Source organism: Stegodyphus dumicola, chromosome 2 (assembly GCF_044657685.1).
Source record: "Stegodyphus dumicola isolate Sdum_Otavi_A_Nest chromosome 2, ASM4465768v1".
NCBI lineage: Eukaryota > Metazoa > Arthropoda > Arachnida > Araneae > Eresidae > Stegodyphus > Stegodyphus dumicola.
Window position 1 is genome coordinate 96,943,675 of NC_140769.1, and position 25,692 is coordinate 96,969,366.

General features: G+C 33.6%; 1 protein-coding gene across 1 annotated transcript in view; it reads right to left on the reverse strand.

Moving 5' to 3' along the window:
• Positions 1-25,692, reverse strand: part of Elk (Eag-like K[+] channel) — a 933,814-nt gene that overhangs the window by 501,033 nt on the left and 407,089 nt on the right. The window contains exon 3 of the mRNA XM_085810949.1: positions 10,762-10,831. The gene's annotated coding sequence lies outside the window, so the exon portion shown is untranslated. The remainder of the gene's footprint in view (positions 1-10,761; positions 10,832-25,692) is intronic.

Genomic DNA, 25,692 nt, shown 5'->3' on the forward strand with positions numbered 1-25,692 from the left:
CAGTCACCCATTCCTTGCAATAATTTTCCACCCATGTGGATTAGGTACTCTTTTGATGTTTCATAAATTTCTGCCTAAACTTTTCCGGGCTTAGTTTAAACCGTCTTAACAATAAATTTTTCACGTGTTCATAGTCTTTAGCTTTATCGGAGGGTTCTCTAGCTATTAACTGGCTTACTTCGTAAGGAAGTAGTCCTAGTAAATGAGATACAAATTCTTCTTTATCAATTTTAGCCCATTCTGCTTGCCTTTCAAACAATAGCAAATATAGACTGATATCTCCTTTCTTGTCATCGAATTTCTGCATAAGGTGACGCAGCTCCGTTTTCGGCCGGATCTGTCCCGTATTTTGAGATTTTGTCTCTGCTTCAAGTCTTAATCTCTCTAATTCATACTGTTCGTTCCTTCTCCGCTCTTCTGCTTCTTCCTGTCTCCTACGTTCTTCTCTTTCCTCCCTCTCTTTCCGTTCTTCTCTTTCCCTTTCCTCCCTCTCTTTCCGTTCTTCTCTTTCCTCTCTCTCTTTTTCTCTTTTCTCCCTCTCTTTCCGTTCTTCTATTATTGTGTCTAAGACTCCTTTGACGAATACTTCATCATAATGACCACTTTCAACAATTTTCTGTTTTAAATCGACTATTTTCATATCTGCAGTCACATGAACTCCCAGTTCAGCCGCGAGATTTTGCAAATCTTCCTTACGAGCTCTTCTCAAGTAGGACATTTTTTTATGTTTAAAATTAACGAACACTGTATTCTTTATATTTCCTCAAAATAGCTCAATTCAATTACTTTAGTTAATTAATGCAGTCAGGAAACACGAAATTAAATGCACTTTGTTAAGTACGCATACCTCAAAAATGAAATATTTAAATTATATGAAGTTCATTCTCTGTACCGCATTAATTGTGATTAAAATAAGAATAATAACATAGAGCAATATATATATCTACCGTCTGGACAACTAAAATGAATATTAAATATAATATCAAATACGGTAATAAAATAAGACAATTTATTATTAACAGAAAGTAATAATCTGGTATCACTAATATTATGTTCAGTGATGAACTAATAAAATAAAAATACGCACGATTATTCGATCTCGGTCAGTGCCTCCAAAATAATTAAGACTGTAATACTTCTTTGGCGAAATGAAGCAACTCCAATGATGGAACACAGCAATAACTTTTATTTAACACTAAAAAAAATGGCGACATACAAACAAGAAGAGAAAACATATTCTAACATTTAAAAATAAATTATATTCTTCGTGCGAGAGTCGCACGTGGCACTCGAGAGAGCAGTTCTGCCAAAAGAGGATGTCGGAGTTCAAATCATCGAAAACTCAAAGATAAGTTAAAATCTTCTATAAATTTTTTTTCTTTTGTTCCGAAATGTTATGCGTAAATACGAAGTTCTAGGTTTTGACGGAAGTCAATTTGTCTCGGTTGAGACTTAGTTTTGTTTTACTTTATTTAGCTAAGGTAAAAGTATTATTTTCTTTAAGTATAAAATCTAAGAACAAGCAGTTTCTATTGGTCGAAAGACTAATTCTGTTATGTTAAAGCCAAAATTTGGCCGAAGATAAAAATAACTTCGTATTCTTGTATTAATAAGAAATTTAGTTTCAGTGCCGCCAGCTTGGCGAAGAATGCGTGAAGTAAAAATTTATTTTTCTTTTATTCATTTTATGGTAAATTGTATTAATCATATGGATTAGAATTTTGTAAATATACGTAAATACTTGAAAGTTATGTAAATGTAGAATTTAGTCTAGAAGCATAAAATTTTAGATAATAAAAGTAAATGCTCAAAAGAAATGAATTCAAATTTAAGTATTAACCTGTAGATAAAATCATGCTTTAGAGCGAAAGCCTGCATGTCTAAAGATGAATGAGGGGGAATTTAGAATGAATGTGTTTTGTAGGGTTCTCCACCTACACTTCAACTTTAAGAATGTTAAAATAGCTTATCGAGTTTTAGAATGTCGAGTAAGGTGTGTCTATTTGGTCGTTGAATTCTAACAAATCATTGTGGTTAGGGGAAGTGTTGCAATACTAAAACACGAATATTCCCGTTTGACACCACACATGGTAGCCAGGTAAAGTTAAATTCATCTTTGAATACTTGAATGAATGTGAATTAAGCAGTAACTAAGGAAAATAAATCGATCAAAAACAAAAACTTATTCAGTGTCAAGAAAGTGTAAATTATAATGTATTTAGAAAGATACTGATCATTATTCCTTCCAGATGCTGGAAGGAAGAGAACAGATTGATTGCTGAAGTCCAGGAAAGGTTGCTGTAAGAAGAGAGGGTAAAATAATTGTCTACAGAAATTTATTCTAACTTTTGTGGGAAAAAAGTTTTTTTTATGTAAACGAGGCTCTTAAATTTTAGTTCAGAATTGTGGAAACTTTTCAACAGGTCGTTTCTAGGACCTGCTTCCAAGTTTACCAAATTCTGGCAGCGCCAAATGTAGGGTTTATATTTATTTTAACTAACATTTATTTTAAGTTTAAACTATCTTTCCTGTCAAGCCTTACGTTCCCCTGGAATTGCCAATGCCAGAGTATGTAAATTGTAGTAGAACGCGCAAAGTATTCAAAATAGTCAGCGGAAGTATTCTGAGTTAAACAGAAGGGAAACGAGTTCGAAAGTGTGCTTTCTTGCTTCAAGAGCGTGGAGGTGTCTAGGTAGAAATTGAAGAACCGCGCGTTTCGGCCTGTGTGCTTGCCTCGGCAGATAGTTAAATCTTTCAACGTAATATTCAAAATTTTGCTGAATTATAAGCGGTATTTTAGGACGCGGTTAGGTTAGTTACGTTTAGAGAGCCTCGTAGGCAGTCACTTGTTATTATTCATTTTTAGTTTCTTATTTTTATTTTACCGCCGGGTTGGCGTAGTTTGTGAGCGTCAAGAGCACGCATCTGTAATTTCTAAAGTTGAATAAAAAGGAATTTAAACCCTTCTCAAGACTTTGTGTACTTTCCAGTTCATAGCAGTCACCACTATTGTTGCGTGCAGGTTGGGGCCGCGCAACATTACAAACTACAAAATTCAGTTCAGCAATATCTTAAAATGAGCATATCTTTAGAATTTCCGATACAGCGCTGGAGACAAAAATGTTTTTTCTGTACAGCGTTGTCATTACTCACTTTGAAATCCTTGAGTTTGTTAATCAAAAATTTGTTAAAGTTTTACCATATATGACATCAATAATAAAACAAATTCCAAATTTCAAACTTTGAGCTTCCAGATGAGCCCATATTAGCAGGAGGATTACGTTATTCAAAATGTGATGGTTCTAAGTAATGTTGTTTCATCACAGAAACATACATACATTTATGCAGATTCTTCATTATTTAATTTCTTTAAATATAATACAGGGGAATAATATTTGGTGGCAACAATTTAAAAAATGAAAAAACGCTTGTAGTGAATCAACGCAAAATGCCAAAATGAAATTATAGTCCTTCTGGGCAATTGTCCCTTTGGACTAATAAATCTAAATATTTGACGAAACTAAAACAAAATTACATCCATTTAATGTGGTACATAGAAAAAGTTTCATCTTTCTTCAAACAAAGGGTATTGTAAATACCTCTATCTATCTTAGGTGAATTGAATAGTAAGCTTTATAATGCAGTGAATGTTCTCAGTTTGCTACAAAACCTTTTTTCACAGTTGCTTTTATCTAGATGTTATTTCTGTAATGGGTGAATTAATAAAGGCTAAATATTGCTTTGTAAATATAAACGAGAAAGCCGTTTGATCAAGTGGATTTCAGCAATGTAGAAATATAGCTACAGGCTCAGAGTAAATTCAGTTTTCAGAAATTTTTTGTACCTTTCTGTTAAATCCTAAGAATAATAAATTTCGTTTCTTTTATAACGTTCTTTTTATTTCTTAAACTTTAGTTTGAAGTCTTTAGCTTGTATTATCCCCGCTTATCATCATGGAAGAAAAGGATTATTGTGTATCAGACAGTCAAACATTTAAACTTTAATTCTTTAACTTATATTTTTATTAAATCCGAAATTTTATGTTATAAATATGGTTGCAAGATTTTCCAGTTAGTTTAAGTCTTAGTTTGAATATTCTTTTTTTTTCCTGTTTCCTCCCATAAAAGAGAGGACAATTAATTTTCTGGTTATGGTTTTTTTAATTGTGAAAGAATAATAGTGATTTAGATAGAAAACTCACTATGGATTTGATGTTATTACGCTATCAATTTAGCTCACTCTTGATCCTCAACATAGCCCGCAATAAATGAACTTCCATTAAAGAAGTTCTGAAAGTCTTGGCATTAATTCTTTCCCACTTGTGAAGCGAGTAATATGTTTACGTAATGTGAAGTAAGTATTGTTGGGTTAATAGACTCCAATTTCAAGTGTAGAACAGACACTTCAGTGTGATTAGAGTTCCAAGTTTCATTATTAGAATAGTGATGCACAAGGTATATTGAAAAAGAAAACGAACTTTTAAAATAAATCTATGATTAATAAAAGTACCTTTTAAACAAAATTATCTCCTTCAAAATAATATCTTTCTCTATTTACACATTGCTCGTAATGCGTCTTCCATTGTTAGAATGCCTTTTGTGCTTACTTTTATGGGATTACATAGGTCTCTCATCGAATTTTGTTCAATTTGCGTCTATTGTTTTAAATTGGTGAGCTTTGAAAATGAATTTCATTTCTGAAAATGAAACATCGCAAGGATCTAATCTGGTGAATTGGTAGGTTGCAGGATAACAGTTACTTTTTGTGTGACTGAACATTCAAGGAAAAGAGCGGCCAGTGCTCAGATGCGTTAACATAGTGAAACATCTTGTTTTGTTTCTCCAAGCTTCTGGCCTCTTCCTGCTGCTTCTGTTAAACACCTCATAACATCCAAGAAAACGTGCCCATTGATTGTTTGATCTCATTTAAAGAACTCGTGATAAATAATTCCTTGTCAGCCAAAAAAATCTATCAACATTAGTTTCCTATTTGGTTGACTCTGAATATGTCTTTTGTGTTGTTGTTGTCCTACACGTTGCAACGACAACATTTTGTTTCAATGTCATATTCGCCAGTTTGTGTTTCATTAGCTGCTGAAACATGTTTTAGGGAGTTTTGACCCGCATTTTAATGACATAAAAATTCCTGAAAAGCTGCTGTACGATTCTCGTTTTACTCGTCCGTCTACAAATGAGGAGCAGGTTTTGCTGCACGCTGCATCAACAGATATTCCTTGAAAATTGCATGACAGGAACGTTTACAGTTGAACGGATCCTCAAACATCTCACAGGCAGTTAAAGAACGTTTTGCACGAATCAAAATACGCAGTTCCTTGACGTGAAGGTCGTCGGCTGGCATGGAAGGGTGCTTATTTTCGATGATCATTGTGTGATGTTCTGTCCGATTTGTATCTTAGATACCATTCCACGTTTGGTTGGATTTCATTTAATTATACCAAATGTTCGAGGGGTATCTACAAAAGGAGGAATACCTCCGTGGGAAACTTTCTTAGGGAAACTGTCTTGTATAAACTTTACACATGGAGCAAACCACAAAAACAGCCGTGCAGCCAACCCAATCGCCATTCGAACCTCAAACCGAAATACTAGGTTACAAGTGCAGGTAAAAGTGTGAGGGACACCAACGACATACCGTGGGTCAACTGGTAATACCTTCCCATACTAACAAACTAACTCAGAAAAAAACAATGGCACGCTTTTACAGGAATTTACGAAGAAAGTTTGAAGAAATGAGTAATTGGAGCTTTCGGCAGCTTTACCTCTCCTCCGTTAGTGGGCCGTAATTTTCAGAGCATTTAGGATCGGCTAAAACAATATTCCCCATAAGCTTGTTGCAACTTTTGAAATGTTTCAAGAAAGGCATTTGCCTGTCTTAAGTAAAACTTCGCAGAAGCTTCATGCGGTTCCAGATCTTTTATTTACGAAATGGAAATAATTGCTGAATACATATACTATTATTCATTCTGCGTTCATAAAACATCAACAAAATAATACGTTTTTTCTCAAGAAAGAAGCAAGTGAAAGATGAAGCTTAACGTTGGCAAGGTGATTGCAGCGGGGTTGCTAAATTGACGCGTTGGCTATCTAACTCCAAAGTTTAGTTTCGTTATATGCGAAACACGTATGGAAGGGAAACAGGCTAACCTCAAATTTCAAATCTGCTTAAATTCAGTCTCAAATTATCGTCATATTTTACAGAAGAATTCCATGCATTTTCTTTAATACTGGAAAGGAAATTATAGCAAAATAGGAAAGACAGAAAGACACTGAAGATACAGAAACTGACTTAATTCACTATTTAGCTAAGTTTCAAATGTAAACAAATATGGCTGCTATGGCAAAAAAAGGCTTAGCCACCCTTAAATATTTTTTAATTGTTGCTAATTCTATAATTATTGCATGCAGATTACTTAAAGGCATAAAACCCTTATCAGGAACATAAAAACAACATAATTCAATCACTTTTATAGCAAAAAATGTACAATTTGCCAACAAATAAGAATAAAAAGAACTGAGCTCACCGAGCCAAGTAACATAATTTTAGTGCGGCCGATTTTAGCAAAACGGGAGATGCATAACTACATGTTATAGCAGTCCTATACACAAATTTTCAACGTTCTGAGTCTACTTGTTTTTGAGTCACGACAGATACATGCGTACATACAGACGTCACGAAAAACTATCTTCTGAATCCATTTTTAATCTATTTTATAATCCGTTTTGGGAAAAGGAGTCTTTTATTCTGTCTTTACGTACAGATGTCAAACAAAAAGATTCGTCATCGTCAAAAAAACATCGTGAAATTGCATTCGATAGCGTCGAAATGGATATTTTCTTTGAAATATGATACCCGGAATTTTCCGTGATTACAGTACTTCCTTTACTTCGTACAAGGAAGTAAGAGGCAAATTTCTCATAGGTACAGGCGTCTTTATACGATGAAAGTAGGATTTTCATTCGCGTTATTAATTAGAGGAAATAATTAAAACCTTATGTAACCATTTTAAATTAAATGATTCGAAGGATGAAACTAAATTATATTAATTACACAAATTTGACACAGTTTGGTTGATTTCTTAAGGAAAGCCAATTAAAATTGCCGCAAAACCTTTTTAATTTTTTTTTACTCTTACTTTAATTTTATGTAATGTTGGCTACTCTTATTTTAAACTGGAAACTGCAATCTGTATGTTATTGGACGATTTCCTAAAATTCGAAACATTTTTAATAAAATGTTCCAGTATATTAATCTCATTAGAACGCCTAGCACATAAAGAGTTAGGCGTTCGAATTTTTTCAATATTAAGACAAACACACACACATTATGACAGCAATTTTAACCAGGAGGTAACAATTTAAGATTCTCGAAGTGTATCATTAAATCTTCAATAGGAGATTTATTCAAAAAATTACGCTGATGAAAATTCATATTAAAAAAATAACTAGAATAGGAACTATAACTTTCATATTAATATAACTAACAGATGATAACCAAAGTCTGCTATAAATGTCAATACATGAATGACATCAGGATTTAGGTTGTGCTTACAATGTTTTGATACTTTGTAGACATATAAATTTTCTTTTTTAATGCATTGTTTGCTGTCATATAAAATTACTTTATGTTAGACTTGATGGAAAACAGACGTCTATTTCCTACATCTTAGAAAAATGTCATCATTTCCTATTTTAAAAGTGCAACAAATTTTGATTGACGCGAACGCTTTATGTACGATATTCCCTTTTCATATGTTTCACATTTTACTTGGTTCACTTATTCAAACATAGGAAATTATTACAAAGTATTAAAATTAGTAAAGTGTGAAAACTATTTAAAAATGTAAAATAATCTAAAACTTACAATAATTAATAAAAATTAAATTATCAGATTTCTTTATTATTCGCTGGAAAATGCAAAAATCACAATGTTCAGAAAGTTTCTTAAGATTCGCAAAAGCAATCATGATCCCGGCGTGATAAAATACTAATTACCCAACACTAAGCAGCTAGTCCGTCTATAGTCACCATTAAGGTCTTTTGTCAAATCTCTGTTCTTTTTACCTGCGAATTAAATTATGTTGCTAATCCGAAGAAACCTGCGCTGCCCCCAGAGACGACGCATAAAATCGTCCAGAAAAATTAAGTTAAATTAAAATGGTGCTCTTCTTAATAGCTTAAAGTTAGTAGCTACTGATACAATCTTTTTCATCTTATAAAAGCATTCGTGATTCAAATCTCGCTCACTACGGGCAATCCTGAAAATAAATAAAGCACGCGAAGTTTACGCCTCGTATTTAAAGTAAACGTGATTTGCCTGTTCATTAGTGGCGCTACTAGCACCATACTTACTCACCCAGCGCAAAATCTGAATACATGTCATCTGTCAGGTTTGTAAACACGCAACCCAAATTTTGTCCAAATTCATCTATTTATTTACCGATCCTATTTATTTATTCCAGATTCATGTAACAGCCCTCCTTCTTGGTACTGTAAGTTCATTTTCCATCGGTAAATTTGGTTAGTTATTTTTAGGTATACGTTGATTGAAAACAATGATTTCGAGTAAGCTAAACACAAAAATGTTACTGAAACACAAAATATTAACTTCTGAAAGCGTTTAGCGCATATTCATTATGGAGATCTTGTATGTAATAAATTCTTTACCTGCCATTAAAATTATCTGAATGAAAAACAGGTGTGAATATGCTTCAAAACATGATCTGAAATAACATTAAAGGAGATTTGTTGGTTTTTTAATTAAAAATTAAATGTGCAATAAACAGGTTATATATAAAATTTTTAATATTATTTAAAACCTATAAATCACATTTTGTATGCTTTAATCAAACTGATCAGCTACAATATTTATCCAGCCTAAACTTTGGTCTCTGAAAGGCTTGTTAATTAGGAGTCTATAGAAATAGTCTTTTTGTAATATTATATCGTGCTTATTTGAAATTCAGAATTTCCCTAATGCGTTTCTAATTGCCCTTTATAATTTGGAAAATGATTCAAAAGAAATTATTATACTATTTAGCTGTTTACAAAACGCAAACGTATTTTTGAATGGATGGCTCTCATCTTTTACGTTTAATCTTAAGCAAAATGCACAATTTTTACAGGAAAAAGAAATGTATGGCAAAGTTATGCTGTTAAAAATTATTAAACTGAATTCGAAAGAGAATTTTTGTAAATTTTTTAACAAAAGAAAGAAAACTATACATCTGGCGATTCAAGACCTAATTGTAATTGCTTCTATTTTATACAAGCGTTCAAATTCTTGTTGATATTGTAGTTAACAAAACATATTACAAACACTATGAATTTACAATTTTATCAAATTTCATTGTAAAAATACGTAGAATGAAAAACATTTTTAAATATGCAATATGGCTAATACAATGAAATATTTTAATTCTTCTAAATTTAAGCTTGGAAACATAACTACATTTTACACATCAATATCATCTGTATGCAACTTGTTAAAATTCATCTTATAAGGAATAAACATATGGAAAATTTGCACTGTTATACTTCGAATATTAAAATTTGTCACATCATTGTAGTCAGAAAATGGAAAGAATAATTTTCATTTTACCTTCAAGCTTAAGAACCATTTTTTTTTATATTTTCAGCATTACATACATTAATTTCCGATATCTTAATGTAGCATACCCAAATACTCGAATTCAATTATTTGCTTGGATGGTGGCTTAAATTATATTCTAAAAACGTTAATGACAAGTGAACTTATTTGCCTTGGAGCTCTAAAACAAAAACTATTTCCATGAAGCTTAAATGTGGGGGCGAACTTAAGCTCATTTGCAGAATTTTTTGCTTGCTAATTTTTCAAAAACATTTTTATCTTTATTAATCTCCATTTAAATTGCGTCCAGGCACTTCATTTATATTCCGTTCGTAATAAGTGTGTCAAACATAAGCTGCGCAATTAGCATTTCCGGATTTTAGTTTTTTTAATAAACGTATACGCCATTTTAATGCATATAAGGTACAGAAACTGCATCTTGCAGTTTTCAGAGGCCAAAAGGTCAAGGTTAAGTTATGTTATTTGAGTATGGCAAATATACGAGGCATATGGAAGTGATGCTTTCGTGCAAGACTCTCAAAGCGAAACTGCTCGTTATCACCTTAATCATGAGGAAAAACGTGAAAAACCACACATGCAACCAACCTGTTCGCCCTCGTTCAAACCCGAGTCGAACTGCCAATATTTAGCGGTCTTAACTACTCTGGAACTAGTGAGGCCTAAAAAGTCAAAGTAAAGCTCCATAAAATTATTGAGTAAAGTAACCTGAGTTGGTCAAATGAATAAAGTAATTTTATTGACCATATGTTTTCCGTATGCGAAAATGTCTGACATTTTTTACACGTGAAGTTCTTTTTTTTAATGAAAGATTTTCTGTATAAGTTCCTTTTTAATTTTTTTAAAACTTTTAGATTATTTCAAGCTTACATCTTGAACTATACCACTTGCAATTATTTATGAAACATTTCACTATGTTATCTATATTTTAAAACGAAAGAATTCGTAAATTAAAATTTCTGCAAACACGATAATATTAAATTTTCTGGGGAGATCGGTGTTTCACGTTTTTAAATTTAAAATGTTATAAGTAACAAAAGCTTTATTTGCTTCGTTAACCTAACATAAATCATTAACAAAAATATTTAGATACAGAGATGTTGCAACTTACATGTACTAAGCCGTTATAAGACTTACCTTACTCTTCATAGGAAATTTTTTCTAAAGCTAATTCATCAATGCTGAAGTTTAATCCACTCTTAGGAACCTAAAATTGGAAATAAATTGAAATCACTTCTAAGAATTAAAAAGAACTTATAATTCTTGAACAACTGTAAACTGATAATATTTTAATTCTTATCAATCTCATAATTATAATGAAATAATGTTAAATTTCGGTGCAGAAAAAGATTCAACTTATTATGAAACTCTGTTTAATGTTCATTGCATTTTAAATTGTGACATTTGCAAATTTAAGTGAATCTGCTTCTAATATTATTGTAATATATCTATATGTGCCTATATATAATTTAAAAAATTAAGACATGCTCGCGGCAGCTTCGCTTTCTCTCACAAGTAATTAGTCACTGAAGAATTTAGTCACGAAATCCTAGTTGAACTGGATTCCCAGACTGAAAGATTATTTGATGATGGACAATACTGATTCATGTTTTAATGTTCCAGAAATTGCGAGACTTCAGAGCTACTAATTACAATTGATAATTTTAGAAACCTCTATAGATGACAGAAACTTTATGAAAGTAATAGCTTTCTTAATGGTATCGAAAGATTTTGTAATTAATAGAAGCAATGAAAAAGTAAATTTAATAAATCAGGTACGTAAAAAAAAGATTCGCTTCAAACATAGGCTTTTTGATTTGAAACACTTAACTGTATTCTTTACATGTGCATTATTTCACTTAAGATTTTATCATTCTAAAATATCTTTTATTTCATATAAAATGAGTAACATTCAATTTTGAAAAGAAAAGAGAACACTTGCATAATATTACTTCTGTAGATGACAGATATTTGCGATAATTTTATGCCTATAAAATACACTGGTTTCCAAAAGTTAAACAATAAATTTAAAAATCGAATAAATATACTAAAAGAATCAAAATCGTAAAAACAACCTTGTATTTAGCGTAAGTATAATGAAACACTCAATCGATTTCGAGGGCAGCTAAAGGTCCCTCCTCATCAGGAGAAAGAAATAACTAAAAAGAAGAAAATAAAGGAGAAAGAGTCACAGAAACACGTGGTCCTTATCAGCACTGCACGTGGTTATAACTAGATTTTTAATCAGAGTTGCACTGGCCTACTTTTACTGAGCCAGGCTATTTGATCGAGCATGAAAAATTAGCGAAGTTAAAATAGGGAGCGAGGGGCAAATGCACCTTACGCTCAAAATCTGAAATTCAAATAATGGAAAGCAACCACCGAACGGATTTTTATACCCTCTGGTAGTACCAAACGCGAGGAGGTAACGCCATCTATCGGCAAAAATAACTGAATTAAGAGAGTAGAATTTTAAAGGCATTAGGAAGGACTGGATTGGACTTCAAATCATTAACTAAACCTGCTAAATCTTTGTGAATGTGAACAGCCTCAAGAAAATCCAATTCACCTATGGAAGAAGCCTTTTGGATAATTTTTGCAGATCCAAAATCAAAATTATGGTTAAAATCCAACTATGATATGCTATTGAAGATTTGTTAATTTCGCCTTTTCTGACATAAGATTCATGTTCCTTGATACGAAACTTCAACGCTCCTTTCGTTTGGCCGATATATCTTAAACCACACTGACACGATATACTATAAATTCCCCAAGAATTCAAGACAGAAACGCAATCTTTTAGAATCGAAGGGTGAATTTTATTAATAGGGGAGAAACCGACTTGAAAATTGAACTTCTGGAGAATCCGTGCAATTTTATAGCTAACAGAAGGATAAAATAGAAGCACGACAAGGTCATTAATATTATTTCTAACAGTGGAATGTCTTCTTTAATGGGAATCTGAAAATTTTTTAACGGCTTTATCAATAATCACGGGAGAAAATCCATGGTCAATCGCAACTGCTCTCAAATAATTAAGTTCATTGGTAAGCAAAGATTCAGAGGAACAAACTTTAAGCGCGCGGAATACATAATAGTAAAAAGAAGCCATTTTTTGCTTAACAGGGTGGCATGACTTGACATTTGGGTGGTAAACGAACTGCAAAGGGTTTACGGTACACAGTGGTGCTAAAATCAGTTTCATTGCGGATTATAAGAATATCGAGGAAGGGGAGGGAATTGTTAGATTCAATTTCAAGAGTGAATTGGATGGCTGAATCAATTGAATTCATAACAGATAGAATCTCGGATAAATCCTCTTTATAACAGTCAAAAAGTGCGAAAGTGTCGTCAACATACCGAATCCAAAGACGAAAAGATAGTTTATTAAATTATTTCATCTCAAAATAGTGCATATAAATGTCAGCAAGTACCGGACTGAGAGGATTACTCATAGCCAATCCTTCAACTTGACGAAAACATGCATTTTGGAAAACAAAGTGGGTTTGACTTAGAGAAACTTTAGTAAGCGAAACCAACTCATTAATTTCAGTATGTGTGAAGTGAAATTCCCAAAGCCTAGTTTCAAAACAATTTAGTGCTCCTTCGACCGGAACATAAGTAAACAGTGATTTGACATAAAATGAAACCATAATGGAACGAAGTGGAGAAATATTTTTAAGTTTATCAATGACTTCAACAGAATTTTTTACAGTGTGAATATTGTTAGCAAGTAGAGGAGAAAATCAGGAAACTAAATATTTGGCCAAAGGATATGAAGCAGTACCTATGTTGGACACAATTGGTCGAAAAGGAATACCGGTTTTGTGGACTTTTGGAAGAGCATAAAGTCTAGCGCAATTAGTAATAGGTGGAATAAGTGATTTCTTCAACTGAGTTGGCAGAATGTGGGAAGATTTAATGGCACTTTTTACTTTCGTGAGGTCCGAAGTTGAAGGATCTTTAGGGATCGAGCAGTATGGGCCTTCATTTATCAGTTTAGAGACTCCAGTAATATATGTGTGTTTGTCCATAACAACGAGCTGTCCGCCCTTATCAGCTTTAAAGATAATGATATTAGTATCAGAATGAATTTCACGTAAGATCTCATTTTCCTTTTTGCTAAGATTCGAACCCAAAGATTTGTTTTTAAAATTAACGTTATGAGTAATTAGGTGGCGGATTGTATCCTTCTGCGTTTCCGAAATTTTGGAGAATTTAAACGCTTTCTCTATAGAGGCGATGATTTGAGGAATTGAAGGTTTAGATGTCTTTGAAAAGTTGAAATTATATTTTAATACTTTTAACTGATCCTCCGAAAGATTCCTATTGGAGATATTAACGATGGGGTTAACGTTTACAGTGGGAAGATCAGCTAGATAGTTGCGACTATCCGACTGGTGTGTGAGTTTAAGGAATTTAGAAATAAGCACATTTTTATGCCGTTGACAAACGGTATCGGTTCTAGACCAGGATGTATGTTCAAATGAGGAAAAATTTTCAGTGGAATTAGCAATTTTTAAATGGAATATAATTCAAATTCAGTTTTATATAAACGTTTGCGTGTGTCCCTTATAATGTGACGAAGAAGTGCCAATTTGAATTTATGCAAAATTTTTGAAACGTGAACGGAATCTTTAAGGCTACATTTCACATGTATAAACTTGGGAATGATATTTTGATGTTTGCATTTAAGTAGAAACTGTAGATGATTCAAGAATTTCGTACGCTTAAGGCGTAACTTACAAATTCGGTTCCTGTCAGTGGACATATTGTGAAAAGGGCACAAGCAAGAAACAAGTGAACAAAAGAAATATAATTCCGAAAGTCCAAACATGAAAAAAATTACTTATAACATGAAATTACTATTAAATTACTTATAACATGAAAAAACACCAATAAATAATGAAGACAATTTTCATCAACATATGACAAAAACATTCCAAAAGGAGAGAAACATCCAATACTGAAAACCAATAGCCACGAGGAAAGAAGCAACAAAAGTCAAAATCGTGCACGTGGTAAACCGATTAAAAAAAATAGAATTTCCTCGAAAATGCCGGTTGATAGCATAAACCAAATTCGAAAAAAGTAAATAAAATGGTGCACGTGGTAAAACAATAAACGGTAAAATATTCTCGAAAATGCTGGTTGATAGCACAAACTAGACTAGAAGAGAACCTCGCTAATGTGACAATCAAAATCGTAAAAACAACCTTGTATTTAGCGTAGGTATAATGAAACACTCAATCGATTTCGAGGGCAGCTAAAGGTCCCTCCTCATCAGGAGAAAGAAATACCTAGAAAGAAGAAAATAAAGGAGAAGGAGTCACAGAAACACGTAGTCCTTATCAGCACTGCACGTGGTTATAACTAGATTTTTAATCAGAGTTGCACTGGCCGCCTACTTTTACTGAGCTAGGCTATCTGATCGAGCATGAAAAATTAGCGAAGTTAAAATACTAAAAGAAATTTAGAATTTACGAAATTAGGATATGTTGCAAATAAAAGCAAGCTGCATCGAGCAGCATTATGCAAAAGTGCGTCGCTGCCGTCGCTTTACGTAAATGTACGATGCGGTGTAAAACTAGCTGTTTAATACAGAATCGCTGTTGAATGAACGACGGTAAACTAAAACGCTTCGAGATAACCAAAGTGTAAATATGAATTCGAGAAGACATTTAACGACAGTCTGACGTTACAAGATGGCTAAATGTCGATCGTTGCATGGCAAGCCGGTTGTGGAACAAATTTCTGATTACTGCTTCAACCTTTAAAACAGGCGGGCTAAGAACAATCACTTCTGTAGAAGACAGGTATTTGCGACTTAAAGCATGTCGGAACAAGATTTCAACTCCAACTTAAGCCCGTACTTCTTTCTATAACAAGCAAAACAGTCAGCCATGAAAGTATGCAGAAGGTTGCATGAAAGAGGTTTGTATGCTTGACAATCGGCATTTCACGTCCTGCTTACCTCCTGCCACCAAACGGAGCATTTGAATTTGGCACAACTAGTCCCGTAAACTTGACTGCAAATCAATAGAGGTCTGTTTAGCTCTGCTCATCGATGAGTCCTGTTTGGCTTATAATTATAATGAAATTCTTATTTTCCGTATGTTATGAAATGAAATTATATTATATTTTCCGTATGTTAAACGGAAGATACTGAATGTTTGTAGTGAAACAAACACTCAGTATCTTAAGTTTAACATACGGAAAAGAAATAGCTGTACAGAAGGTAGTGTTTCTCTATACGAAGGAATACCTTTAGATGGATTCACAGACATGTATGTGCGGCCACATGGAACTCGTAATGCAAGGAGGTACAGAGACCGCACACAGGATCACAATGTTCGACCGCATGCTGCCGGACCTCGATACCTTTATTTTATTAACAGATATTGCCCGCCCCCACACCGCTCACCTCATGTATCAATTTCTTGTTGGAGGCAACAGCCCAAATGAAACGGCTGGCAAGCGGTCCCGATCTTAATCTCATTGAGTATACGTGGAATAAAAATTTACTAATTGGCTCGTTGTCTTCTAAGAAAACATTTCTTTCCTTAAACCATTTGGCTGCAATCGTGTACAATGGACCTTTGTCACCACTTTTGTGGAAAGAAACTGAGCACAGCGTTTCGATTCTGATTGATACCCTTGAAGGAAAATTGCTAATTATTTCAGCTTATTTTCCGCCTAGTAAGGACATAGATGCATTATTACACGAATTAGATTATCTAAAGGAAAACCCAATTGGAAATGCTATATTAGGTGGAGATTTTAATGCTGCCAGCACCCTTTGGGGATATCCCTATGAAAATTCTAGATCCCTTCCGCTTTTGGACTTTATAGATTCTCAAAATTTGATTCTTCTTAATAAATCAGATGCTCCTCCAACCTTCGATACTTTACATGCCAAGGGTTGGCCAGATTTGACTCTTACTTCTCCTTCCATTTCTCCTTTTATAGAAGATTGGACAGTAAGTGATAGCATTACATTGAGCGATCACCGAGCTATTACTTTCAGTTTATCTCCAAATCTAAGATCCCTAGGCAAATTAAGATTTAGAACGTTCTTTGGAAGAAAAGATAAATTTCGTAGCTGTTTTTCTCCTCACATTTCATCATTAATCCGTTCTTTTCAAGATTGTAGCTCAACTTCAGATCTGGATAACACTTACAATAAAATGACTGCACTTTGTATACAAGCTTGTAAAAATGCTTTCAAAATGAGAAGGTTTTGTCCGCGTACAGCAACTTCCTGGTGGACTGAAGAACTTACAATTGAGCGAAGGAAGTTACGGAAATTGCGAAAACGAGCACAAGCCACCTATGAAGTTATAAATCGTGCTTCATTATTTCAAGAGTATAAGAAATCTCAGGCCTTGTACAAAAAAAAAAATTAGGGAAACCAAATTATGGTCTTGGAGAACAGTTTGTACTAACACCCAACAAAAGTACGGCTCAGCTTTCCAAATTGCTTTCGATAAAGTTTTCCAGACTTGTTCTCTTCCAATACAAATTTTTCCTTCGGCTACAAGTTCACAGCAAGTGGTAGCACATGTATTAAGATCGCTTTTCCAATAAGATTTACCAGAAGAAGATGATTCAACGCAGCGAGAGTTACGTTTTAAATTTAATAACCATGCTTCATCTTTCTCTTTCCCAAAATCTCTACCAATTTTTTGGGAATTAGAACGCATTATTAATCACCTAAATTTAAAGAAGGCTCCCGGACCAGACGGCCTAGATAATGTTGTTGTTCGACTGTTGTTCAATATTGCACCGGACTTGATCATCGCATACGTTCAAACCTGCTGGCTACTCCGATACATTTCGAAAGAATCGAAAAGAGCAGAAGTCGTACTTTTCTTAAAACAGCACAGCGATCCACTTAGACCGCAATCCTACCGGCCAATTTGTTTAATACCAGCTTTAGGTAAGCTCTTGGAGAGGGTAATTTTAGGGCGTTTGCAGTATTATTTACAGAAAAATAGTATATTACATCCATTACAATATGGATTTCAAAAAGGGCGCTCTACAGAGCATGCAATCTACGACCTGATTCCGTCACTACAATCGAATAGGAACGAGCATTTGCACTCGATTTTGATCAGCATCGATATACAAGGAGCTTTTGACTCCCTGTGGTGGCCGGACATATTAGACGCTCTGGTGAGCATGGGGTGTCCAGTAGATATCATTGACCTCATTCGAAGTTATCTGCAAGATCGTCATATCCAAGTGACTTTAGATTCAGGACAATATGATCAAGAATTACAAAAATGGTGTCCTCAGGGATCTTGTCTCGGTCCCATTTTGTGGACGATAGTAGCTGACTCTCTTTTGCGACAGTTTGATGGAAAGTCAGACTGTAAACTCATAGCTCTTGCAGATGATTTTATGCTAATTGTTAAAAATCGGGTAATCTAAGGTAAATCGGGTATTTCTTCTGCAGCTCAAGCTTATCTGGATATTCTAGCAAACTGGGCACGAAGGCACAAAGTGGTTATTTCTACCAGTAAACCTCCAGCAATGTTGATAGGGGCATCTAAACCCCTCAAACGCAAACCACTTTTAAAATTGCAAGGCAAATCTATTAAATTTGTAGGAAGCTTGAGATACCTAGGTCTTATTATTGACTCCAATCTTTCTTGGACGACTCACTTGAAGGCAATCAGAACAAAAGTAATGTCACTGACAATTCACATGAAACGAACAGCTAGTAAGAATTGGGGAATCTCATCGCGGATTTTAAAAATATGTTACTTGACTGTAATAGAAAGAATAATCTTATATTGTTCAGCAATATGGGTGTTCGCACCGTATGTAAATTTTGATTTTGTTCCCTGCAAGAGGGCGCCTGCGAGCGCGAAACTACCTGTATATCTATTGTACGAACTTGTTCTTCACACTGTCTAATAAACGCAATAACGAACGGTTGTGTCTACTTTTCATCCGCTAACATGGTCCGTCGTGAGCCAGCGCAATTCTTTGGGTGATGTGTCAAGACAGTTTTTAACGTTCTGGTATAGAAGGACATTTCGTGTAAGGAAAACGGATTAATATTTTGTCTGGATTGTGAAAACAGCGGCAGGAATATGGAGTCGATTTTAAAGCAAAAGCGAATCATTAAGGGTAAGTTGACTCGTTAAATTTCACAAGTAAATAGTTTACAAAATCTAGAAAATTCTTTTTCTGCCATTGAAGTATACGAAAATGATGTTGGTGCATTAGGTGTTGAAGTGAACTGTTTAAACGATAACATTCTTGGTACTTGTTCTGACGCAGAGTTTAGTAAATATGAAATAGAAATGAATGAACTATTTTCCAAATTAGATGTATTAAAAATTACTTTAAAGGAAGAATCAAGAAAACTTAGTAATTCAGGCAAAGATATAATAAATGCTAATGCAAACGGCTTGAAACTTCCTCGCGTGGAATTGCCAGTGTTTACTTCTAATTATGTTGACTGGATATCATTTAGGGATTTATTTCTTGCCAGTGTTGGAAATAATAGTACATTAAGTGACAGTCAAAAATTGCAATATCTTAAGCTTTCTGTGAAAGGTGAAGCTGCTGTTTTACTACAATCAGTTCAAATTTCAAACGCGAATTATGAAAAGGCATGGGTAGCGCTTACTGAACGTTATGAAAACGAAATAGAAATAATAAACGCAGCATTAAATAAATTAACTTCACAACCTGTTGTAAAACATGAATCAGCTTCAAGTTTGCGGAGATTAATTGATACAACACAACAGTGTATTGATACATTAAAAATTCTTAAACAGCCGGTAGAGCATTGGGATACTATGATTATTTTTCTGTTAAAAGAAAAACTTGATCATGAAACACTAAAAGAGTGGACGATAGAGCATTCGAACAAGAAAATTTCTGCTTTCGCTGAATTCAAGCGTTTCATTTTAAACAGAGCGATTGCTATTGCCTCTTTGGCGAAGTGCCAGAGGGAGAAGGCAGTTTTGCCTTCTGAAATTAAAACTCGCGGTTCAGGTAACAGATACGCTTTCTCGTCCCAACTTGTGGCTAATGTGTGCATTCATTGTAAGAGTAATTCTCATTCTCAGTTATTTAAATGTGACAGCTTTTTAGAACTCCCTATCAAAGAAAAATGGGATATTATTAAAAAAAATAAATTATGTGCTAATTGTTTGAAAGATAGTAAAACGCATTCCATTTTTAAATGCCGTGCAGGCATGTGTAAGTATTGTTCGAAACCACATAATACAGTGTTATGTTCGAAAAATTCAAATGATGAAAAATGTCATATACCCATGGAACACGGAACTTCTGCTATTAGTAGCAATAACGCCACGGTGCCTGTTACGCAAGCAGTTTTATTGCCTACTGCGATTGTTTACGTTAAAGATACTAATGGCGATTTACTAAAATGCGGGATGCTAATTGATTCAGGTAGCCAGAGCTCATTTATTCGGGAGCACTGTGTAAATTTACTGCAGCTAAAGCGCACTAGTGCAAACATAAGTGTAAATGATCTGAGCTCGCAAAAAATTGGAAAGGTTTCAGGTTCAGTTCAGTTACAAGTAACATCTCCATTTTATAAAAACGCAAGCATTTCAGTTAATGCATTAATTATAACCAATATCACGTGTGACCTTCCTCAATATATATTCCTCAAGTTGATAGATCTGTTTTGACATCTTTCAAGCATTTGTGGTTGGCAGATACAAATTGTTTCCAGCCTGGCCCAATAGATATTCTTTCAGGCGCAGATGTATTGGGCGAGATAATGCTTCATGGACGTTTAACTGTTCCGGGTCATTCGTTAACAGCCTTGGAATCAATATTCGGCTGGGTCATTATCGGAAAGACTAAAAGCGTATCACAAACAATTGTATCTAATCATGCTAGTTGTACCAATGTTCAGCTCCAGCTTGAAAAAGTTTGGAAATTGGAAGAAATTTCGGAGATAAAGCATTACACAGAAGAGGAGATTGAGTGTGAAAATCATTTCAAGTGGAATTTTTCTCGTGATTCAACAGGTAGATTTGTTAAGTTTCCATTTCGTAGATCGGGAAATGAACTTGGGTCATCAAGGGATGTTGCTGTACATCGTGTACAAAGCACCGAACGTCAATTTAATAAGAATAAATCTCTTTCCAGTCAATATCACAAATTTATGGAGGACTATCAACAACTTGGTCATATGGAATTGATTTCTGAAAATGAAATTGACGTTCCAGCTAATTCTAGTTTTTACCTTAATAACGAACGTTTGTGTCTACTTTCCATCCGCTAACAATGGGCCTACTCTCTTAAGACACATGAGAAAAGATTCTTAATTTCTAATCAAAGATCTTTTCTTCTAATGATCGGTCGAAGTTACAGAACAACTTCCAATGATGCTTTGCAGGTCTTGTCCGGCATTCCTCCGTTGGACTTAACAGCAGAAAGGGAAGCGGTGCTGGCTCGAGTTTTGCGTCTTCGTCTAGAGAGTAAACTGTGGAATATTTCATACGATACTTTTAGTATTGAAACTAGGAGCACAGAACTTCTGTGTCATCCAGCACAAAATGACATTTCATGTGCAATAAGGACAACCTTCTCAAATGAGTCAAAAAGTCAATTCCAGATTTACACAGATGGATCTCATTCGGAACAAGGAACAGAATGTGGACTATGTGTAATTCAAAATGGCAAACCAATGCATTCATGGCGTCGCAGACTGAGGCCAGCGAACTCTATCTTTCAAGCGGAACTACTTTCATTAAAAAAAGCAGTACATCTTTCAAGTCAATTTCCATCACAAGTGGAAATTTACAGTGATTCACTTTCTAGTCTGGTGGCCATAAAGGGAAAAAATTCAAGAAATACAATAGTAGCAGAGATAAAAATCCTTCTTCTTAACCTTCCTGCCTCTTCTAGACCCTTATTGAGCTGGGTTCCCGCTCATAGGAGGATTTATGGCAATGAGTTGGCAGACCATTTGGCAGAAGAAGCGGTAAGAGGGAATAATCTTCCTCAATATTCATTGCCTTTACCATTTTCTTATATTAAGAGATATACAAAACAGAACTTACTCCAGCAATGGCAAAAAAAGTGGGAACACTCCACAACGGGCAGAAGAACTTTTAAATTTTTGCCAAAGGTCTCGGAAACATTTTTGATTTCATCTGCAGCGCAGTCAACTTTTCTCACGGGACACGGTCCCTTTCTGTCGTTTTTATTCCGATTTCATCTTAAGAAAGATGACAAATGTCACTGTGGAAGTATTGGGTCTCCAGACCATTTTGCTTTTTCTTGCCCACTCACCGCTGAATTTCATCTGCAAAGACCATCTGACTTATATTGGAGTGAATGGACTAAAACACTATTAAAACGACAAATTCTTCGGCACAGATTAACTCAAATTTTTAATATTTACAATGAGATGTATACGTTTCCAACAACCTTCGCATAATATTTGCACTATGGGTAGCCTTTTAATTTTTTTTTCCCCATCTGACATGTTATAATGATAATTGTGTGTTTAACTTCAATGCATAGAATATTTAGCACTATTAAGTACTGGATGTGCTCTGCACTTCCACATGGGAATAAGTTGTGCATTTGGGAATTGTCTGTTTGTATGTTAATATTATAGCCTTTATTTCTGAATTTTTTTGTTATTATTTTGTTCCTTTTTTTATTTTATTTGCCATTTGTTTATTATTGTATTATTTTTGCATTTTTGTAACTAGAATATTCTGACTGTGTGAAAAAAAAAAAAAAAAAAAAAAAAAAAAATCATTACAGTTTTTAGAATATCTACATTTTCAGTAAGAACAGGAATTTAGAGCTGTATCTAATTATTTTGTATGTATATCGTGCCCATCACAATTGGGTATAAGTCTCTGTTTTCCAGTACATTAACTATTTTAAGCATTGTGAACTATTACAGCCAATTCAACTTAGAGAGGATTTATTTTATTAGCTGGCAAATTGGAATATACTAATTGTAATGAAAATTTGGTTTCAGTATTTGAAACATGTGCATTTATATAGTATGATGGATTGATAACTATACTAACTGCAATGAAAAATTAGTTGCAGCAATTGAAACATATGCATTTATATGGTATAATTGATTGGTATGTAATATATACTGAATAATTGTGGATATTTCATGTTTGTTACAATTGGGAATTGGTTTCTGTTTTTCTGTAGATGTTTATAATTATTTGAAGAAATTGGGCACTATTATAGCCATTTTACAAGAATGATTAGCTATATTTGAATATGTGTTCTTATGTTGTAGGAATACCTGCCAATTTGTATGGATTGAAATTGTTTATTTGTGCTATTTATAATTGTATAATAGAACTGCCATGAAAAAATTAGTTGCAGTTTTTTTTAAACATGTGCATTTGTAGTATGTTTGATTGGTAAATATTCTAACTGTAATAAAAAATTAGTTGCAGCATTTGAAACATGTGTATTTTTATGGTATGATGATTGGTATATAATATGTGCTGAATAATTATGTATTTTATGTCTATTTTAAGTGGGAATTAGTTCCTGTTTTCCATTAGACGTTTTATTTTAGAATATGTGCTTTATATTGTTGGAATACCGGTCAATTTGTATTGACTGGAACTGTTTAACAAATCTGTAGTTTTGCACAATTTAGAACTGTATTGAAAAATTTAAGAATTAGTTTCCTTTTTTTATCATCTGGGAGCCAAGTCATTATTTACAAAACATTTGCTTCTGTGGATAATAGTAAAATAGTGTACATATTACAATGAAATTCCCAATTGCAATTTCGTGTTTGTCTTGTGGATAATTGCAACACAGTGTGCAAATTGCTATGGAAGCACATAATGAGGTGTGCTAACTGTTAAGGACACGAAGTTATGATGTATCAAAGTGGACAAGTAGTATTTACTTGAACGGTGAATTTAACAAAAGTGAACATAGAATAGCCTACACAACATCATATACTTTGGGCTATGGAACTATCAATTGCCTGAATTGATACTTACTCTGTGGATAACTGCAAAAATAATACGGACACGCATCATTAGGTGTGTAACTGATAAGAATATGAAGTTATGATGTATTGAAGAAGACAGGTTTTTATTTTCATACAGATTATTATGTAACAATTATTGTATAGATGACACTATCAATTTAGCATTGTAATATTACTATCATTGATTCAGTGAATGCCGCTGGCGGTGGATTGTAGATTCGTTTCCGTCACATGGACATATAACTCTGATTGGTGTAGAACCTTAGGTCGGAGGTCCATGCGACTGCGTATCAGTATACGTGGAATGCTTTCAGAGGCGTACTGCCGACTTTGAACCTTCTCCCCAAATCTTACGTGGGCTTATAATCCTTTATGTCATCAATGGCCATTGCTACCCATACAGCTCATTCACAACATCAAAAACAGCTTGACACATCTCTGCCAGGTCTATATTGCTGTTCGGAGTAATCATACTCACTGAGAATTTTTTGTATTTCATTTGTAAATCGGAATTTATTAGATTTTATGTTCCTATTAATATTCTTTATAATATTCTCTTATGTTTGTATGTAAATATTCTTTATAAAATTTTATTGCGTTTTTAATTTACAAGTGTTATTATAAATATTATCATTTTGTCCAATTCGTTTGCATACTTTTCGAGTTATCATAAGTTTTCTGTTTGTTACTTAACTTTTGGAAACCAATGTATTTAAAATAAAAAAAAATTGCTTAACAGAATTAAATTAAAAGCTTAAGTAACGCATATCCTAATAAAGGTTTAGGAACTTCATTAACTGAAATGTTAGATGTTCGTCTTTTCACGTGAAAATAAGACATGATATATATGCCTTACAAAAGGAGAATATCGATGTATATGCAGGATATGTAAAAACAATCATAAAATAAATAATAAATAGATAACAATAAAGCCCTTTATCAACACCATTAAAACGATTGTTAATAAAAACTAGGGAATGCAAGTCTCATTGATTAAGTTATGCTTTAATCAAGATTTTTATTCGTTTTGTTGTCAAGATTCTTATCCGTGCATTCGCTTTTGTAAATAATGTACATAGCTATTTATTCAAAGCTTTTTATTTTACCCAAGGCTTATTTTTCTTTTCGAACAGCAGAATATTCTGCAATGATTTGAAATTGTTTCTCAAGATTTCTCATTTTCGATTTTGCCTTTAGGTGGCTTCTCGCTCCATCTCTTCTAAACCAAGAGCCTTCGGCATTATTTTCACGACGATCTGGTTATAGCTGAAAGGCTGATTCCAGACTAGCAATTACCATAATAGTAATGGTTACGCTATGCTTACTGCAGTAATGAATCTTCTTCACTGACTAAAAAAATTCATATAATATAATATTTGATAAAGAAAACAACAAGCAAAAGAAAAAGAAAATACTTTTACATCTGCTAAACTTAACCAAGTAAAATTAGATAAATAATAAGACAAGCGGAAGCCTTTCATCTGATGTCACTGGAGGGGGGGATTGGTTTAGTGCAAGGAGAAGAAAATAAATTTTAAAAATAAGGAAAAAAAAAGGATACTGATTGGTAACTAAGCCGTCTTCAGTCGGATAAACAATTTAATCATTTTACAGTCTTTTTGGATAATTTTTCATAACCAGTAATTAAATGATTTAAATGATAAATGAGAAGAAATTAAATCCTAATACACTGAAGCAAAATACAAGCAGTTAGAGACAAATAATAATTCCTAATGTAGCCCGGACAGAAGAATGAATTATAAATCTTTTATTAAACTAAGGCTAATGATTCATTTAAAGAATATGAACATGCGTAACTAAATTACAGAGGTAATTGAAAGCCTAATATTCCACTATATGCTAATCATATGCTTTTTATACAGTATACCAAGTTAATCATTAAAGAACCGGAAGAGAAAGGCATTGGCAAACATTTTCACTGACTCACTAGTCTTAGCAAATAAGCTATTTTATTTAGTAATATTAAAGATTAAATGCCTGCATATATATATATATATGAGATAAAATTCTAAGTTTTAATTCGTAGTAACTCCAAAAGTCCTTATTTTAAT